The sequence below is a fragment of the Gopherus evgoodei genome, chromosome 2 (assembly GCF_007399415.2).
Source record: "Gopherus evgoodei ecotype Sinaloan lineage chromosome 2, rGopEvg1_v1.p, whole genome shotgun sequence".
NCBI classification, from domain to species: domain Eukaryota; kingdom Metazoa; phylum Chordata; order Testudines; family Testudinidae; genus Gopherus; species Gopherus evgoodei.
Window position 1 is genome coordinate 115,856,050 of NC_044323.1, and position 21,570 is coordinate 115,877,619.

Sequence of the window (21,570 nt, forward strand, 5' to 3'; positions counted from 1 at the left end):
GGCAACCCTATCTGCATTGCTACCCAGGAATGGTTGTTTCAATTTTGCTGCCTAGATTGGACAGAACTAAACACACTTTTGATCATGTCTGGCAAATCAGAGGACTGCAAATTTTATGGAGCAAGTACTTTTCATACTTGTCTGTATAGAACCTAGACTGCAGTTGGTGCCATGTAAAATAATAAGCAGGGCTTGAAAACCCACCTGGCTACTCCCACTGGTAAACTGGGAACTTTCCCCAGTAAGCACAGGGGCCTAACCCATCATTTTCTGTACAATTTAAGCTGTCATTTAAAAATCTTACAAATGTGAAGTGTAAACTTATGCACTGCTGTCTTCTTGAGTCTGCATAAAAACCCTTGCAAATCCTCTGCCGCAGGTCAGAGCTTTGCCAAACAGGAGCAGATCAGAACACTTAATATTTATGGTAAATATAAGCAGTGATTTTTTGCTGTTATTCAGAAACGTGGGAAGAAGTGACTGTGTCAAAAAAATCACGTCAGTTTCAAATTTCTGCTGCATCTGGCGGGGAAAAAAGGAACTATGAGTAGAAGCACCAGATGTAGGTACTGGAGTTATTTACAGGGGAGAAATTCCCCTAAATGCAAAGGCTGTAGGACTGAAAGTATCAGAGATCTTTTCTTCTCACCTCCCAGTCACAGCAGCAATGAAGTTCTGTGGGGAAAATGTAATTTGGGTGAAAAGCAGAAGGAGAAGTGAGAAAAATAATCTATTCTTCCTTCCAGAAGCTGGGGTGGGGGGGGGTTTCAAGTGCAGCACAAATCTACTTGTCAGCAGCTCATATGAAAGACATTTACAAGCAAGATCTAGACTGCACAAAAATAGAGGCATCCAAAAGATTAATAAACCATTATAATTTATAAACCCTCCTTCCTAACAGAAAAAAGGAAAAAGTGAAGAGTCCCTCCCCAACTGTTTATTGTCATTTACTACCACAAAGCACTCAACTTTGTACAAGACAAAAGTGAAGACTGACAGAAAGAACAAAGTGGTACAAAGGAATAAGAAAGAGACAAGAGTAATCAGATGAAATCAGAGCTGGTTGAGAAAAATTCAAAATTTTGATGAAAAAGGCAGGTCAAAATGTTTATATTTCATCCCATCCAGCACCTTGGTAAAGCTTAACTCCATCAAAGACTGGGAGTGGTAGGGTCATTACAAAACGTAAACTTAATTTCCCCAATACTAATTTCTCCCTACTGTTACTCACACCTTCTTGTCAACTGTCTGTAATGGGCCATTCTCTTACCACTTCAAAAATTATTTCTCCTCTCTTGGTATCCTGCTGTTAATTGATTTATCTCATTAGACTGACTTAACACTTGGTACAGCAACCTCCATCCTTTCATGTATTTATACCTGCTCCTATATTTTTTACTTCATACATCAGACTAATATGGCTACCACTGAAACCTGTCACTTAGAAAACAGGGGCTTGTCTACACTGAAAACTTACTTTGGCATAGCTACATCTCGCAGAGGTGTGAAACATCCAAACCCCAAGAGATGTAGCTCTGCTGACCTAACCCTGGAGTCGACAGCGCTAGGTCAAGGGAAGAATTCTCCTATTGACTTGTCTACCTCCCTGTTGACCTTGCAGGGAGGTAAATTAACTACAGCAATGGGAGAACCCCTCCTAGCACGATAATGTCTACACAGAAGCACTACTGCAGTGCAGCTATGGCATTGTAGTGTTTTAAGTGTAAATATATGGAGAATGAGGCAGAAGGGGATAACAAGGGTAGCTGGGCTCAGGATTGCTAATCCCCAGAGCTCAAACATCATGGGACTTCTCCCCCACAAATGCAATTTAAAGCAATATATATTCTGTGTTCTTTGGGCAGGACTTCTGACTTCTGAATACGCAATGGAAAAGTCCTCCTAACATCCCTCTCCCCATTTCTGTGCAACAGGTACCAGGGTAAAACTTTAACCTGAAACAATCAGACAATGCTCACAAAAATGGGGCTGGTGGCCACTTCCTCCAGAGAAGGACTTCATTCACTCTAATCACTGGCATAATATCCTTTCGGTAATTGACCCTCTACATCCTTACCATCCCTCCAACATCAGCATGCTCCCCTTCATCCAGGGGAAATTCCAGCCTAGTGCTATCCTCTCTCGAGGCAGACTCCACCTATCTGCAGATGACAGGCAGGAGAAAAGCATAGGCTTCTCCTCCTGGATGATCCCATCAGCACTACACAAAAGGTTTCTCTCGGCCATTTGAAGAACTGACACAAAATAAATATTTTTCCAAATTTGTATTTACATCCTTCCACCGCTATTCCCAGGCTGCAGTAGGAACAGTCTCCAATCTGTCTAAATGGACAGGACCCGAGGCTAGGCAGGTATGGGTTCCAGCCTGCAAAAAAAAAAAATCGAACAAATGCTGCCTTGGCACAGTGCAGGAAAAGGAGACACTTTCCCCAGAGTGCTGCCTGCTCAGCTAGATGGACAGAGGCCTCTGGTGGCCAGCTGCATGAATGGCAACAGCTCAGCTAAAATTTTTCAGCTGCCTTCAATTTCTATCATGAGAAGCATAGAGAGGTCCCAAAATGGTGATGCTCAGAGTATCATTCCAAGGCTCGTAATGCTTCAAAATCCATAGCCTTGTGTGTTCCAGAGAAAGGGCCAGATCACCTGCCAGTATTGCATGCAATGGTGGGATTCCTACAAGGCAGGTGGTGCAAGTATCACGGAACAGACGGGGCTCAGAGTGCTCACCTTATTAACATGGAAATTTCCCATACCCAGCCAAAAGTTCCTTTAGGAAGAATCTAGAGTAGTGCTTCTCAGCATTTTTAGGCTCATGACCCATTTGTAAACTTTGAAGCCCTGTTGCGACCCAGTAAATAGCGTCAATGCAAGAAAATGTCTGGTTTACTAAATATTTCTTACCCACACTATATAATACACAATAATGTAATAAGTACTAAGTTAGTACACTGTGCGTACCATAGTTACTGCTTCTGCCCTGCAGGGCTGGTGTGGCTTGGCTCCCCACCGTGGTTGTGGTGCTGCAACCTCAGAGGTGGCAGCACCACACAGCATTGGCCCAGTAGGCTGATTTGTGAGAGTTGTGTTGTGGCCAGGTATATGGGGGTCACTGCACCACTGTAGGGGGGTGGTTACCTGCTCTGGCCCTGCGGGGCTTGAAACAGCCTAGGAGAGGGCTGGGTCTGGGGAAGGAAGCAAAGCCCCGGCTGACTGGGGAAAGTGGCTGCAGCTGGGGCCATGCCCCAAACAGACTAACCGGGCCTTATAAGAAGGCCAGAGCAGCCAGAAGCTTAGGACTCTCTCTCTACAAGCAGAGAGAGAGAGGGGCCTGGCTGCTAGGGAGTTGAGCAGGGCACTGGGAGTGGAGCAGGGCTGGGGGAAGGCTACAGGAGCTAGGGAGCTCTGGCCTAGGAAAGCCCCAGGCTGTGGGCCTAGTTAAGGGCCTAAAACCAGTACCGGGGCTGCAGAGGGGCAGCCCAGCTATAGAGAGAGGCAGCAGGCCCAACCCAACCTTGCTTGTGATGAGTGGCATATCCTACAGTCTGCCCCAGGGAGTGGGGCTAGATGGTGACTGGCAGTAGCCTTACACTGAGGGGAGGTGGAGTTAGTGGGTGGGGGTTCCCCTGGGTGGGGAGACCCAGAGTGTGGGGGTACTGCCAGGGGGGAAGCAACCCAGAGAAAGGGGCACCAGGGGTCCTGAGAGGGACACAGAGGCCAGCGGTAAAGCAAATCACCAGCCTACAGAGGGCGCTCCAGGATGCTGGAAGAGCTAATTCCCATGGACAACCAGCAGGTGGCGCCGCAGGGATGAATCCACACTCTTACAACCACTCATTCTAATTCTGCTGACTTCTCCCTCTCCCCATTGTGATTATGGAGGCACTCTGACTGTGCACCAGGATGCAATGCCCAGAGCGTCAGGCTGAGCTCAGCCAACCCAGCAGAGCCACTGCTGTGGAGTGAGTGCAGGGTGGGATCTGCAATCTTGCACCTCGCAGGGCCTATTCCCCTCCAGGGGACATACACCCAACATACACACCCAGGCCTCTTTTGACATATTCTCATTATTCAATTTTGGGTCTCAACCCATGTGTTGAGATACTCTGATTTAGAGGACTTGATCTAGACAGGCTGTATAGGTCTGTCTCAGAACAGAACCATCTCCATCTCCTTCCATGGAGAATTATTCTAAGAGCAATGAAGAGGGGAACAAGGCCAGTGATTTGAAGATGTCTTTCACATAACTTCCCCATGCAAATCGATCTTCCTTCCACCTAACCAAATGATATCCCTCCTTCCAGTGCCCTCGGTATCCTCCCTCATTGTCCTCAAATTGCTCCTCAAAACCAATTTTTTATTTTGATTTCCATCACCAACTTACACTCCTGAGCTGGGAAACATCAGTAACAAGATATTTAACTCTTCCCACCTTTCCCTTCCTTTATTTATCATCTTCATTGTCTAAAGTTGTTTGATGTAGATTGTAAGCACCTCAAGGATGGGACCATTTAGTTTTGGATTTAGGGTGGTTGTTTTTTCAAGTCTTTGTGAAGGTCCACACAAGGTTCATGTGAGAGCCAGTGTGGTCTACTGGACAGGGCTCTGGACTGGGAACAAAGAAATGTGTTTCATTTTAAGCTGTTCCACTGACCTGCTGTGTGAACCTGGGCAAATCACTTCATATCTCTTGTTTCCTCTCCCACCTTTTGCCCATTTAGACTCCAAGCTCTCTGGGGCAGGAACTGTCTCTTGCTATGGGTTAGTACAGAGGTGGGCAAACTACAGCCCGCGGGCCACATCCGGCCCACAGGACCATCCTGTCCGGCCCTTGAGCTCCTGTTCTGGGAGACTAGCCCCTGGCCCCTCCCCTGCTGCTCCTCCTCTGCTGCAGCCTCAGCTTACTGCCACGCTGGTGAAATGCTCTCGGCGTGGGAGCAGCAAGGTCCTGGGGCAGCACAGCTGAGGAGCCAGGCCCTGACCTGGTGCTCTGTGCTGTGTGGTGCGGCTGCCTGTCCTGGTGCAGCCGTGCTGCCAACCACTGGTGCTCCAGGCAGCACAGTAAGAGGGCAGGGAGTGGGGGTGGGGGGTTGGTTAGAGGGCAGGGGAGTTCAGGGGGTGGTCAGGAGCTGGGGGTGTGGACAGGAGTCAGAGTAGTCAGAGGGCAGAGAACGGGGGGTTGAATGGGAGCGGGTGTCCTGTGTGTGGGGCAGTCAGGAAGTAGAGGAGGGGCTGGATGGGGCGGCAGGGGGCAGTTAGGGGCAAGGTGTCCGGGGTTGGTCAGGGAGAAGGGGTGGTTGGATGGACAGGGGTTCCGGGAGGGCAGTCAGAAAGGGGGGCTGGGTTGGGCAGGGTGTCCGGGGTCAGGCAAGGGACAGAGAGCAGGAGGGTGGATGGGGCAGGGGTGCCGGGGGAGGGGGGCATCAGAAACCCAATACAGCCCTCAGGCCAAAAAGTTTGCCCACCCCAGGTTAGTACAATACCTAGCACAATGGGGCCCTGATTTCAGTTGGGTCAGTAGATGTTACTGAAATATAAATATGTTGCACTATTCTATCCATGCAAACTATTCACAGTAATAAACAAATGTGTGCACGAGCTTGCACATGTGGTTTATTATTGATTTTCAATATACTCTCTAATGGCACATTCATTTTCTGATCTGCAAGTCAAAGAGACAGAGAGGGAGAAAACACTGCCCCTGTACTACAGGCAAATTTCACACACGTTTACTTAAGTGTGACTCTGATTCTTCATAGATTTAAACATTATATGCAGGGCTGGTAGTGCCACCTATTGTTAAGGTTGCCTGACACTTCCCATTACAAAACCTTGTTTGCAGTTACTTACAACTTTGCCAAACTTTAACTATTTGGGCTGAAATTTTCCATGCCAGGTGCCTGCCTCAGGCTGATTTTTTTGGGCTTTCAATGCCTCCCTTCTGTACTCTCGCAACATGGAGGAGGAAACTGCCCAATTCAAATGCAGAGGGGACAAAAGTCAGACCTGGGAACAGGTGGGGTGGGGGAATATACTGGGAGAAGGAGCCCGGGAGGAGGGAGACATCTTGACAAGGTGCCAGGATGCAGGGGGAGAACTGGGATTGGCTGGGCAAAGAGACTGGAGCAAAGAGCCAGGTGGCAAAGGGACAAACAGGAGTGGAGAAGACTGGGCCTGGGATGGGAGACTACTCCTTGCCCAGCCAGAACAGATCTGTGTAGCTCAAAAGCTTGTGTCTCTCACCAACAGAAGTTGGTGAAATAAAAGGTATTACCTCATCCACCTCATATCTCTAATCTACTACTGCTGTCAGATACACTTTTATTTTACAGGGCAGATGTCGGAATGGTTAAGCTAAACGTTCCAACCACGCTAATGACCCATGTTGGTGTCAGTTATGCCACATGATGGAACTTCCGTCTTTTCAGTTTCAAAAAACCAGGAAAATACAAAAAACTGATACAAAAACTTTAATCAGGTTGCAAAGTCAAACATTCAAAAGTTAGGAAATGCCTGAATTAAGATGCTAATACACATGATTTCATGGTTAAGGCAGTTGACTGCTACCTTGGGGAATTTGAATATATCTCTGCTTCTGCTAGATGGTTCATACATGTTGACAATCAAGTCACTAGTTTAACACAAGTACACCGCTACCTCAATATAACGCCACTCGATATAACACGAATTCGGATATAATGCAGTAAAGCAGTGCTCCAGGGTGGCTGCACATTCCAGTGGATCAAAGCAAGTTCAATATAACACGGTTTCACCTATAACGTGGTAAAAATTTTTGGCTCCCAAGGACAGCTTTATATCAAGGTAGAGGTGTATGTTTAAATGACCACCAGAGGCGAAAACACTTCCTATAAATATGTAAATATTCATTGTGCCAGAGAGAGGAGAGAGAGAGAGAGAGAGAGAGAGAGAGAGAGAGAGAGAGAGAATATGACTCAATAGCCTGGTGATTAAGACATTCACCTGGGAGATAGGAAATGTGTATTCAAACCTCTCCCCTGAATTGGGGAGGGACCTGAGTTAAAGTCCTTGCTCCAGAATGGGGAATCAACCTTTAGCCCAGTGGTTAAGTTTATGAAGGGGGACAGACAGACATAATTTGCTGGCCCTAAAAACAAAACAAAAAACTTTTCCGCGAAACAAGCTATGAGGTCAAATTTACAACTAGTTTCTGGTCAACCCAAGAGTTATCTTTTCAGTGAATAAACTGTTTGCATGAAAAATTTCACCCAACTCTATTAATGGATTATTTTTGCTGCCTTCATTCTTAGCCTGTAAACGGGGACAATACCCACCCCCTCATCTCCAACAGAAGTGTTGTGAAAATAAATTGTTTGCTAATTCCTCCTACTACAGTGATAAGCACCATAGAAAAGCCCATGAGGAAATTAATAATTATGTTTTCAGAGCATGGTTCAAATAGTGCAGAATAAATAAGGCCCCAGGCCACACACTGAACAATGACGATGAAACAAAATATTCAGTAGGTGCCTGTTAACGTGCACTAAATGATGCAGGGCCCTGTGGACAAAATAGTATCAGATCATGTAATTAGAGATTGTATCACAATGTGTACACAAAGGGGGCTGAACTAAGGTTTCACAGGCAACCTTAATTCTGTCTGCGATAGGCTGGGTCACAGAAATCCTTTGGGACTGCCACCTGATGTGCCTCTGAGCCTGTTGTCCCTGGCAGCTTGGGACTTCAGTATCCTGTCTTGTCGAGCCAGACACACTAGCCTGCTGCAAACACAGACCCAAGTCTGAACCACGTCCCTCAAAAACTGCAGGCTAACTGAAAACGGCTTAGAAAGAGTTCCTGTCTCTAGCACCCAGACGCTCAGTTCCTAATGGGATCTAAACCCCAAATAAATCAGTTTTACTCTGTATAAAGCTTATAAAGGGTAAACTCATGAATTGTTCACCCTATATAACACTGATAGAGACATATGCACAGCTGTTTGCTCCCCCAGGAATTAATTAATTACTCTGGGTCAATTAATAAGCAAAAATGATTTTATTAAGTATAAAAAGTAGGATCTAAGTGGTTCCAAGTAATAACAAACAGAACAAAGTAAATTACCAAGCGAATAAAACAAAAACATGCAAGTCTAAGCCTATTACAGTAAGAAACAGATTACAGATAAACCTCATCCTCAGAAATGTTCCAATAAGCTTTTTTCACAGACTAGACTCCTTTCTAGTCTGGGCCCAATCCTTTTCCCTGGTACAGTCCCTGTTTCAGCTCAGGTGGTAGCTACGGGATTTCTCATGACATCAGCCCCTTTTGCTCTGTTTCACCCCCTTATATATCTTTTGCACAAGGCAGGAATCCTTTGTCCCTCTCTGGGTTCCCACCCCTCCATCTAAATGGAAAAGCACCCGGTTAAAGATGGATTCCAGTTCAGGTGACATGATCACATGTCACTGTAAAACTTCATTGCCCACCTGCCAGCACATAGGTATATAGGAAGACTTTCAAGTAAACAGAACCATTTACAAACAATTGTCACCATTAATGGCCCACACTTTGCATAATTACAATAGGACCTCAGAGTTATATTTCATATTTCTAGTTTCAGATACAAGAATGATACATTTATACAAACTGGCAACCACACTCAGTAGATTATAAGCTTTGTAATGATACCTTACAAGAGACCTTTGGCATGAAGCGTATGCCAGTTACATCATATTCACACTCATTAGCATATTTTCATAAAATCATATAGAGTGCACAGTGTGACGCACTCTATATGATTTCATATAATATTATATATTAATATAAAAGACTTTATCCAGTAAACATTTTTAATGAGCGGCTACTCAATATAAAGAGCTAGGCTCATTCAAATCTATAAAAACAGATGAGATTGGCTTACATATGTGTCTCCTATTGAAAAGAAAGGCATGACAAAAATAAAAATCAGGCTCGTTTATAAAAATAATCTAAAAGGCTTTTACTAAAGCAGAAACAAGTGATTTTTCTGTATCACACCTAACTGCCCAGACAAGCATGCAAAGAAAAAATTTTTTTCACACCTCAGGGGTGTAATCTGGGATTCACCTAAAATTAATCTGATGGCCATTTAAGCATCAACATTAGCAAATATTTCACCAATAGTTTTAGCAAAAACAGCCAGAGAAAGCACCAAAATGGACTGGATAACGAGCATCACACCAAATTCATTTGTCACATTAGTTGGACGCAATTTAATGCAGAAGAATTTAAACAATGTGTCTATGGCAAAGAGTATTAGAATATGACCACAAAAGGTGCTCATACTATATAAATACTAATCAAGAAAAAGTTAGTAGTAGAGGGTGTTGTTTTTTTTTAAACAGAGGGTATCGAAAGGAGGGATGACGCTTTTCTTTTGGTTCTTCTTTTCAAAAACAAGACACAATCTGTATTTTTTGATAAATTAGGAGGAGTTGTTATGGGGTAGCCAAAATTCTTAAGGGCATAGAAAAGACATATGCTGTAAGATTGCTTCATTTAGTGTCACACTAAAGACTAAAGAGATCAGGATTAACTTGAGGTAAAGAAGGATGAAATACATGCTTGTCTACATAGGGAAGTTACTGCAAACTATCACTAGGGTGTGAACTGAAAGTGCATTAGCTATACAACAACTGCTTCCTGTGTGGACTCTTTTTCAGCCCCCCAAGTCATTTCCAAAGTGGAATAAACTAAATGGCCAAGTGTCCATATGGGTAGCTAGTGTGGAATAGATATTCCAGGCTATTTTCCCTGTATAAACAAGCCCTTAATTTAAAGAGAATGTCTTCACATACAGACTAACATGGAAATTAGTGCAATGTGAAAACAGTTTATAGAAGTAGTTTAAATGCAGTTTCAGAAAGAGAACTGTATTTGCAAGTACAAAGTAGTGTTTGTATTTCAATTTCACATTTAGTGCATCTCTTTTTTATGCAATTTACAAATGACACAAAGATCTATGTAAAGTCCTGCTTGATAGTTCCTTAGCCTAAATTGTTAAAAAAGAAACAATAAAAATAGTTTTTACTGTCTGAGAATATTTTTTTTATTACTGTAATATAGCAAATAGTTCTAATGGAGAATGACTGAAAACCAAATGATCTGTTCAGAGGCCACAGAAGAATCACACATTGATAAACTAGGTACTAAAACTGCAGCTCTGTAGATAACTGCTGTGCAGAGCTCTGAGTAATTCATGCTAGTTAGCTTCAAGCTTTCCTGGAAGAGTTCACTATCTGAGAGAAATTTTAGCTGAAACTAAGATGGTTTCTTGTTAGACTTTGTGCCGTTCAACATTCTAAAATAAATGAATAGGCATTGCTTCATTCACCCAGGCACTGCATTAACCCATCCTATCCCCAATAGTTTGTAACTGAAAAGAATCAAGAGAATGGTTTAGGGTTAATGTTTACAAAATAAGAAAATATGGAGGGAGGTTCATTTTTGAAGGAATGGACAATCATCGTTCCAGATATTTCAATATGTTGCAGTATACTTTTAATGCACATAGAGGGCCTGATTTTCAGCCCCAATCAGAGATCTGCATGGGCCTGTTTTGCACACGCACTACTGCAGGGGTAGGCAACCTATGGCATACATGCCAAAGGCGGCACGCGAGTTGATTTTCAGTGGCACTCACACTGCCCGGGGTCTGGCCATTGGTCCGGGGAGATCTGCATTTTAAAATGAAGCTTCTTAAACATTTTAAAAACCTTATTTACTTTACATACAACAATAGTTTAGTTATATATTATAGACTTATAGAAAGAGACCTCCTAAAAACGTTAAAATGTATTACCGGCACACGCAACCTTAAATTAGAGTGAATAAATGAAGACTCGGCACACCACTTCTGAAAGGTTGCTGACCCTGGTCTATATAGAGAAGGTATGTGAATTTATGTCACACCAGCACGTGCCACACACTAAGTTTTAGTGCACAGTAGTGGGGTCCCCATGGCCAATTAGCATGTGGCATATCCTCAGTTTGCCATGCAATAAGTCTCAGTGTAGCCAACCCTTAGTTATGGCAATTCCATTGCCAAGACCAAGTGAGTTCTACTACAACTTCTTCATTGCACACCCTTCATGTAGCTACATCTCAGGTTCTTGACTTGTTCGACTGCATCGGGAAGCCAAGGGCAGGGGGGAGAGAAGAAGTGGGGCAGCCAGGCTTCCCAGGACGAGCCTCCAGGCCGCAACCTGGTTGGCAGTGGGCACCTGAACAGGCACAGCCGAGCTCGAAAAGAGGAGCCCAGGCAGCCGCTCTGGGAGCCGGGTGCAGCCTGGCTGAAATGACAGCCAACAGCTGATGTAAGTAATGCAGCGTCTACACAGATGCTATGTCGCCCTAACTACACCAACATTCCTGGAGCTGGAGTTATTATGTCGGCGTAGTTGGGCACTTACATTGGCGGGAGCAAGGCTACAGTGTGTACACTAACATAATTAGGTAGACGTAAACAGCAAATGTGTTCTCAAATTGTAAGTAAGTCTCTATGCATAGTTTTCCATAGGCATGAAGTGAGCTTGCTGTATGAAGACCAGCACCTACAAAGACTCATAGACATGAGATGGACTGGTTATCTGAAAATCTTAGAAATAATCCTCAATAATTTGGAAGAGATTCAGAGTATTTGTCAAACTTTGTGAATGGATATGGCAATCTGTCCATTGAAGCTTGAGGGCTGTTGAAAAGAATTTGGATGATTTGCCAACTTTCCTTAGCTGAGATTATAACAACAGTTTTGAAATGTTTTGCCCCTATGAACAATTACCTTCAAAAGCAATGAATGCACCTTGCTAAAAGGAGTAGAATTGAACTTCAAATATCTTTTTTTTTTTTTAGTTTTTTTTCCTCAGATTTCATCCAAGGACATTGTTTTGAAAGATCCATGTGACAAAGCATCAACATTAACATGTGCCACGGAAAGAGCCAAAGTATTGCCCCCAAATTTTCAAGAATCCATAGTCACTGACCACTTACAGGATGCCAAAATGTTAATGAGCATTAGTGGTCCAAGATTTATCATAAATTGATTGATCAAACCAGGGTGAATTCCAAAGGTGATTTTCGGAGAAGAACTCCAAGTTATACAAAAGCTTGTCAGCAATCTATTCTGCCACCTCACCAGGCTTCTTGAAATTGTAATCACTGTATGCTTTGATTGACCTACTTGGATTGGATATTGAGAAGATGAAAGTTAAAAAGACGTATTTAAACCACTGATAAGTAACAGAAATTCAAAAGAATTTGAAGACATTCTAAATCAGCGGTTGGCAACCTGCAGGAACGTTTTGGCCACTGCTTCCCACAGCTCCCATTGGCCAGGAAAGGCAAACCGCAGACACTGGAAGCTGCGGGTGGCCGTGCCTGCGAACAGTCAATGTAAACATACTGTCTTGCAGCCTGCTAGTGGATTACCCTGATGGGCCATGTGTGGCCCATGGGCCACAGATTGCCCACCACTGTTCTAAATGTTGCCATAGAAAAGAGAGTCTTTCCAATGTGTGTCTGAAATGTCAATTGCGGTCTTGTTTGGAGCATTAACTGCAGCTTGTGAGATTTCCTTTTCTTATTTGAAAATAATTTTACCTCTCCAAAGGATGAGCATGACCCATGAAAGTAAGAGAGAACTAATTCTCCTATCATACAAGAGTGACTTCAAAACTGAACCTAGATATTTTTGAAGAAGAATTCAGATGCCATTATCCAAGTCAACTTAAAGTTTTTATGAATAATCTTTACATAAAACACAGCAATTTCATCTTAAGATCTATACTTTAATATTTCTGAATCTTTAATGTTTTGAATGCTTGAATAGGTTATACTGAACAATCACAAATATGTAACTTATTTTTCCTGATTTCACAACCATAAATTTTTTTAAAGGGGCTTCTGGCTGAGACTGTTTTTCACTAACTGCATGAACTTCTAAAAGGCAAACATAACTGCCCCTCTTGTCATGCAGTCTAACCCACCTGCCCTGCCCTCATGTCGATGTCCTAACTACAGGACTTTCAGTGATATCTTTTAAAGGTTGCAACCCAAGAATATACATTAGGGCAGAAAATATAAATTAATAATCATTATTCATTTTATTCAGATCTACTGAGAGAGTGTGATTATTTTGACACATTCACAATTTGAGCTACACTGGACTCTTAGCCCTTTTAGACACTTTGTTAAGGTGCAGAAATAGAAACAGAAAACTGATTATATTCATATAATGCAAAGTAGTAATTTTAAGTGTTAATTTTGTTTCCCACAGGGTTTATTATTCATGTAGCCATAGGCATACAGGGCAATCATTCATACTTATTCTGCAATACCTAAATATCCTGTTTACTCAGAGATAGTCATAATTAAGCTCTCTCACTATGAAGAAATATCTAAAAAGCGGAACATGACATTTTCAACTTCTCTTTATCATAAACACTTGCATTTACAGATCTGGATTCTGAACTCCAATTTTCATGTTACAGAGAAACTGTTTGACTACCTCCCTCCTTCCCCTCGCATTCTTATGGTAGATTTCATGACAATACTTGCTTAGCTTCTTAAGGTGGTCTCAAATGTGATCTCAGAAACATATCTTCCCTCCAGTCATTCTTGCTCTCTTTCACTAACTTCAGAGTCTGCCTCAACCTTATAAAACATATTCCTAAAAGCCAGTGAGATCAAACCATACACTGGTCTGTCCGCCTCCTTTTTGCCACACTTTTATCATGTTTCTTTCATTGGATCTTGCACAACAACCTGCCTCAAGTTCAAAAGCACTCAAAATGACTTTGAGAAGCCTTTCTGGTAACCCATACAGCAATCTGTATACCTGTGCAGAAAATCTGGCTAGTCTTCTCTGTTCCGGGAGCAACAAAAGGTGGAAAAGAACACATTGTGTGGCCCAGCAGCAACCAATTAAGCTAATTAGAAAGTAGGCTTTACTCTTTCCCTGGCTCCTCTCTTGGTGTTTTTAGATCAAGTAACAGAAGGAAGTCAATAGGAAGGTGGCCATGATGTAAGACAAGGATCACCACTTTTTATAAGTTACCTGTTTTATGTTGACCCTCTCCAGATTGCTGAACTTCACTCAGAAGCAACTGACAAAAGGCCAGCTCCCAAAGATTCCATCCACAATTTAAACTAGCCACATTGTATGTCGAGACAGGATTTTGTAAATTTAGTTTGTACTATAGATTCTAGCGCAATGTAGACATGTTCAATGAAGCTGGTAATTAAATAGGAAGACATGACTGAATTCAGTAACTAATAAATTCTCAGTAATATGTACCCTATATTGGAAACAAAAACTATAGAACCTGTATTAAAATTAGGGTAAAGTGAGCAACAACAGCAACCAAAATCTTTTTTTTTTCCTCCAAGTGTAACAGAAAACAGGAACAGGTTGTGAAACAAAACCAGCACTAAGACAGAACAGAGACAACAAGAGCAAAGTTTACTCCAGGTACTATACATTGACTTGAAATTTAACCTTAATACCTTTCCTTCTACAACATATGAGTTAGAGTAGCTTTTCCTTCCAAGTGCAAGGAATGTGAAAATTGAGGGTGCCACATACAAACCACTCACATGTGGGTGCTCTTCATTCAAACAGTGTGAGAAATGTGACTGGACACCATGATTCTTCATACATCATTTTGTAAAGTGGAAACTGCAGAAACCTTTTAACATCACTTCTTAAGAGATCACTTCAGCATAGCAAAAAACACACAAACACACTCTACTTTGAGCAGTCACCAAACCACAAACTCCCAAATGTTTTCTGCACAATTCCAACTCTACCCTTGTGCCAGCATTAGCTAGTATAATTAGTTAAACTTATCAGTAATGATGAAATAAAATGAACCCTGCCACAAGGGCATACTATCCTTGTATACTTTGCTGGAAAAAGGATACTACATACAGTAGAATCTCAGAGTTATAAACACCTCAGGAATGGAGGTTGTTTGGAACTATGAAATGTTGATAACTCAGAACAAAATGTTATGGTTGTATAAAATTTAAAGCTGAACATTGACTTAATACAGCTTTGAAACTTTACTATGTAGAAGAAAAATGCTGCTTTGAACCATCTTAATTTTAATTAAACAAAATAGTTTTCTTACCTTCTCAATATTTTTAGAAAAATAAAGGGAAAGGTTTTTTAATAGTTTTTGTTTTTACACAATACTGTACTGTATTTGCCTTTTTTTTTTTGTTTGTTTCTCCTGCTGCTTGATTGCGTACTTCCAGTTCCAAATGAGGTATGTGGTTGACTGATCAGTTCACAAATCTGGTGTTTGTAACTCCAAGGTTCTACTATGTTCAAGATACTGCCCAGTACAGGAAACAACAGAGACTATGACAGAACAAAAGTGCCTCTCAAAAGACACCAAACCTAATAAATATGAACTTTGACTATTATATTGTCTGTGGAAGATATTTCAGCAAGAATGAAAAAATGTGGTATATGGATTATACTGAATTAAAATATGTAGCAGCTTCCTGTGAATTTGTGGATGTCCATTTGAGGCAATAGCTGCCTGCCAGCCAAACTTAGAAAAAGAAGTATATGAAACTCCCTTAATCCTACTTGTTATAGTCTGATATATAGCTGATATAAGCAAGTAGAGCAGATTATACAGGCTCAACAGAATGGAGTTAAATAAAGCCAGTAATGAGACTGCCCTGGCTATTCATGCATGGCCCTTTAGTCCTGCTCACCAGTATCAAAACCAGGCATTCATAAGGTAATAACTGAAGAGGTTTAACATCATTAACATACATTAGTTGGGCCCTACCAAATTCACAGTCCATTTGGATCCATTTCACAGTCATAGGATTTTAAAAATCATAAATTTCATGATTTCAGATATTAAAATCTGAAATTTCACAGTGTTGTAACTGTAGGGGTCCTGACCAAAAAAGGAGTTGCAGGGTGTGGGGGTGGACAAGGTTATTGTAGAGGGGGTTGCACTACTGCTACCCTTATATCTGCCCTGTTGCTGGCAGCGGCGCTGCCTTCAGAGCAGGGCGGTCGGAGAGTAGTGGCTGCTGGCTGGGAGCCCAGCTCTGAAGGCAGAGCTGCCACCAGCAGCAGGGCAGAAGCAACACTGGCATGGCATGGTATGGCCACTGTTACTTCTGTGCTGCTGCCTTCAGAGCTGGGCCCTTGCTCAGCAGCTGCCACTCTCCAGCTGTCCATCTCTGAAGGCAGCACAAGTAAGGATGGCATGGTATGGTATTGCCACGCTTACTTCGACACTGCTGCTGGTGGGGCGCTGCCTTCAGATCTGGGTGTCCGGCAGACAGCGGCAGCTTTTGGCCATCCACACAGCTCTGAAGACAGCACAGAAGTAAGGGTATTATACTGTGATCCCCATAAAAATAGCCTTGCAATCCCCCTGCAACTCCCTTTTGGGTCAGGACCCCCCCCCATTTCAAAAACACCGATCACGTCCCGTGAAACCTGTATAGTATAGGGTAAAAGCACACAAAATATCAGATTTCACGGGAGAAGACCCAATTTCATGGTCCGTGATGTGCTTTTCATGGCCATGAATTTCATATGGCGCTCTACATTACTAGTATCCACAACTGCCTGGGCAACCCACCATGACAATGCCAAGAGAGTCACATGTAGAATCATAAGAGAGAGTAGATGGGATCTGCTCTGGGATGGACAACTCACGGATTTTTCATTAAAAAAAACCAAACAACCCACGTGTTTTATTTTATTACTTAAACAGCCTGCCTGCAAGTGTTCAGTTAGTGGTCTCAACACAGGCTCCACCTACCAGGAGCTGAGTCTCAGTTTCCAAAAACGCAGAAAGTCATGGGAGAGGACTTTGGCTCTGTGGCCCGAGTATGCATCAACTGTTCTCCTTCAGCATCAAATCTGTTGTCATTTTTGGAGCCTTCACATTTGGAGTCCTACTTACCTCCATCACTTGATGACAGAGTCCCTCTGCTGCAGGACTCATTGTGGTTCAAATCTTTATCAGCATGCAAAGAGTTATACCCTACAAAAACCATCCCCCATTCCCAATTAAGCAGGCAGCTTGTCCTCATAGAAGTCCTATCCTGGCAAGAAGAGAAAGTGGCTAGCCAGACAGAAAACTAAAGAGAGACACCCATCACAGTTTCGCAAGCGTATGGGTAAGTAAAATGTGTGATGTGGAGAGAAGGAACTTCGCAAGGAAAGAGTCCTATGCAAAATTTCTCACTTATACGGGGGAAGAAAGAGGGAGCTCTTACCTTAATCATAGAAGCTTCATTCTTGGGGACCACTAAAACAATAGAACCTCACCCTGTTATTCAACCTACCTAGACTGGAACCCAGGGCTGTCCCTAGCTATTCTGGTGCTCTATGCAGCCCCCCTGAGGGGGGGGCTGTCTGGGGTCCTGCCCCAGGCCTCTGCAGGGGGAGAGGGGAGGCTGGCCCCAGGCCTCCGTTGAGGATGGGGAGGAGGGGGCTGGCCCCTTCCAGCAGGAAGTAGAGTGACCCAAACCCAGCCTGCTCGGCTTCCCAGCTTGAGGGCGGATGGAACCGCCCCTCCAGCACTCGCCGGCAGTGTGGCTTGGAGCCAGGAGAGCAGAGCAGGCTGGGGCCAGGTCACTCCACTTACTAGTGAGTGCAGGCCTGATTGCTGGAGTCCTCAGTGGGGGCAGGGCTGGGACGGGGCAGGGAAGAGGCGGGGCTGGGGCGGAGCAGGAGCAGGAGCAGGGGCCCTGGGGAAGAGTATGCAGCTGTGCAGGGCACCAGGAAATTTCTTGGTGCACTATGCAGCTGCATACTTTGTGTATGGGTAAGGACGGCCCCACTGGAACCCCTCCTGAGATCTTGTGTTTGGGGAAGTAGAAGAGGCAGGTGAAATCATGTGGGACAGGGTACAGTGGTGAATTGCAGAGAACTACAGGCATTACAACTGATTGATTTTCTCAGCATTTTTTTTTTATAAACTCAGGGTATGTCTACATGGCAACTAGATACCTCTGGCTGGCCCATGCAGACAACTCGGGTTCACAGGACTTGGGCTGCAGGCTTGTTTCATTGCTGTGTAGATTTCTGGGCTCAGGCTGCAGCCCAGGCTCTAGGATCCTGCAAAGTGGTAGGGTCCTAGAGCTTGGGCTCCAGCCCAAGCCCAGAAGTCTATACAGCAAGGAAACAGCCCCACAGCCTGAGCCCGTGAACGCAAGTCAGCTGGCAAGGGCCAGGCGTGGGTTTAGTTGCTGTATAGACATACCCTAAATCAAAACCCATCCAACCCAGGCATTACTTTGATCTAGCCTGAAGTATGCTAGACGCTTTACAGAACATAGTAAGGCATGAACCCTGCCCCAGAGAGCTTCCATTCCAAATGTACATTTATAATATTAAAAGTTATAACTAGTAAAGAAAAGGTGGAAGCATGGAGGAATAGCAAAGATTATGGTTAACACCATGCAATTGCTTGTTTATCTTTGTCTGCACGTTGCAATAAGCAGGGAATTTGATGTAGTGCAGAAAGCTGAACAAGGAGATCAGAAGGGTTAGCATAAAGGCTGTAATCCCACAGAGTGAAGGTGGGGACTGGAAGAAGAGGCAAATTGGGACATGAACCACAGCTCCCTGTGTGTGCAGAAAGCATCTAGCACATTTAAACAAAACAATAAGCAGTGAAAGAAGAAGGAGATGGTAGAACAGTGTTTCCCAAACTTGGGAAGCCACTTGTGTAGGGAAAAACCCCTGGCAGGCCGGGCCAGTTTGTTTACCTGCCGTGTCCGCAGGTCTGGCCAATCGCAGCTCCCACTGGCTGCGGTTCACTGCTCCAGGCCAATGGGAGCTGCTGGAAGGGACGCGGGCCAAGGGACGTACTGGCCGCCGCTTCCAGCAGCTCCCATTGGCCTGGAGTGGCGAACCGGGGCCAGTGGGAGCCACGATTGGCCAGACCTGTGGACGCAGCAGGTAAACAAACTGGCCTGGCCTGCCAGGGGTTTTCCCTACACAAGCGGCATCCCAAGTTTGGGAAACCTGGGGTAGAAGATAAAAATCTGACCTTTCTACTATTTTTTGCTGATAGACTAAATATTTCAAAGACCACAGAGATGAAAAGGAGGGAGGTCTGGCCATGGAAGGTGTAGGGTAACCAGATAGCAAGTGTGAAAAATTGGGACGTGGGTGGGTGGGGGTTAACAGTATCTATATAAGACAAAGCCCCAAATATAGGGACTGTCCCTATAAAAATCTGGTCACCCTAGAATGGCGGAAGGAAGGAAGAAATGAAGAAAGAAGGCAGCAGAAAGGGGATCAGTAGTGAAAAGTAATGAAGGCAGGGACAAAAGGGCAGGGGAGAGGGAAGAAAGAAGGTCACCAGAGACAAGGGAGCAGGTGAGATGGAGGAGTAAGAAATCAAACAGGCAGTTAAAAGGCAGAAGAACACAGTACAGAAACCAAGCAATGCAAGGAAGTGGTAAGTCAGCCTGTTATCTAAATGAGGCAAGTGAATCATATGAGAACTCAGGGGATGGGAGTGAAGTTGTGTGGTGATGACAAAAGGGAGAAGTCTACAGGCTCTAGAGGTCATGTCTGCTGATCAGTGGAGTCCCAGCAGCTCTTTTAAAAATCAAACTCCTGTTTTGGTGTCTGGTGGAGAGTGAGGAGATAGGATCCAGGGGACCTCCTCCAGCAGCTGTAGACTCAGGCAGCAGAGCAGGGTAGTGTAGCAGTTGGAGGGAACGTGGAGTCTCAACTTATGGACAATATATAGGTTCTCATGTAGCCCTCCTACTCATGGCTGTTCTGGTGTTAACTTGTGTTTAAGGTTGTAAAAAAGTAATCTTTTGACCAGAGGCATCAAGCACTATACTGAAGAAAGGCCACAGCTGATCTTCAGGTATGAGATATTCACCAGTCTCATCTGTGACGAACTGGGAAAATGTCTATTATTTTTATGAATATTATGTGTGACTCAGTTTCTCTGCTCAATTTTGTATTGCAGCCTGTCTGAATCAATGAAAGCTCTAAATAGGATATTACAGAACTTAGCAAGACAGGTAAAGGAAAGAGACTCTTTTGAAGCTGGGTAACAATGGCTAGAATAACAAGTGATGGGAGAATTTACCTCCCTGGCTCCATCCAGGCTAGGATATTTTACTTTTACCCGGGTAAAGCCTCAAATCAAAAGGCCTTTACCAGTTAAAAAGGTACCTCTGCCAGATAGGAAGGGGCTTTTGGGATGAGCTCAGAGAGGCTGGCCAAGGATGTATCAATGAAAAGGCTGACAGACAGAGACAAAAAGATTAGGCAGCAATGTAAGCACTGTCAATTGGTTCTCCAAACTCACAGACAGGGAATATACCAGACCTGCCTGAGCTATGGATAGAGATGCTAAGCTTAGGTAAGGGAATATGCATGTAAAAGCCTCTTTGTTATTTTATATCTACTTTTCTAAGCACTGTGCATGCTGTCACATAGGCTCCCAAAGAGAAACCCTAACCAATAGCCTTAGTCTCATAGGGATTATTCTTTAGTGGTTTCATCTCTTTAGTAATTCCCTCCAACCCAGAAGCAAACGATCCTTCTGTTCAGTTAAAACTACAGTTTATACTAGCAGTTCTCTTTTGTTTCTTTTAAGCAGTAGCCTTACCTCAAAAGCTCTGTTTCCTTATGAAGTTTCCCAGCAATCTATTTAACAGTTAACTTAGGGCATCTGAAAAAGGTCATTTTATTGCTTCTCCACAGGTTCAATGCCTCATTATTATGACTACAAGTTAAAGCAAAGGGTTTATGCACATCTTCACATTATTTTCTCATTTTTTAATTTGCCTTTAATTTTGTTTGGCCAAACATGAAACAGAATCAATTTCAGTTCTTTGAGGATGCACTGCTACCACCTCACTTAAATGGACAAAAAGTATGAACTGCAACAAATATGCACCCATCCTCTTTTCTTGGAATGAGGAGGGCTATGAATTTTCATAGGTCATGCTATCAGTAGACCTCTCGAGAAGTTTTAGTCTATAAAATGCTGCCGCACCTATAAATGAGGTAGGAAACCAACGCTTGTTAGCCTTAACAAGTTATTGTAGCTGTTTTATCCCTTACCTGGTGATCATCATACCACCTCTTCAAGAATTCTTCTAAATCAAATAGTAATAGCAAAAGTAGTATGGCAAACTGGCACTCCCTGTGCAGTATTCAACACACACCACAATCATGGGCATACTTTGAACTTAGTTGATGCCAGACTAGTGGACCCAGGAGAAATTCTGACAGAAACAGACAAACACAGCCATAAGTAACCCCTAAGGAAATGGCCCCTCTCAAGCATACAGTAACACTGCCCTCCTTTTTCCATTTTGGTCAGACTTCTTGTTTTCTTTACTTCTATGTAAATAATATCATCTTACTTGTAGGTCAATGACGCAGCATCAGCAGGGCCATGCATAAAATGTTCAATGTCCCCCCAAACCAGTCATTGATGGTCACGAGTGATTTGTGGTCACCAGTCACAAGTCACTTGTGAAACAGGGTAGTGTGTATCACAGCAA

The 21,570-nt window shown here is 43.5% G+C and overlaps 1 protein-coding gene across 4 annotated transcripts in view; it reads right to left on the bottom strand.

Moving 5' to 3' along the window:
• The window catches only part of LOC115646078 (probable palmitoyltransferase ZDHHC11), a 99,741-nt gene that overhangs the window by 59,582 nt on the left and 18,589 nt on the right, over positions 1-21,570 (bottom strand). The window lies entirely within an intron of this gene.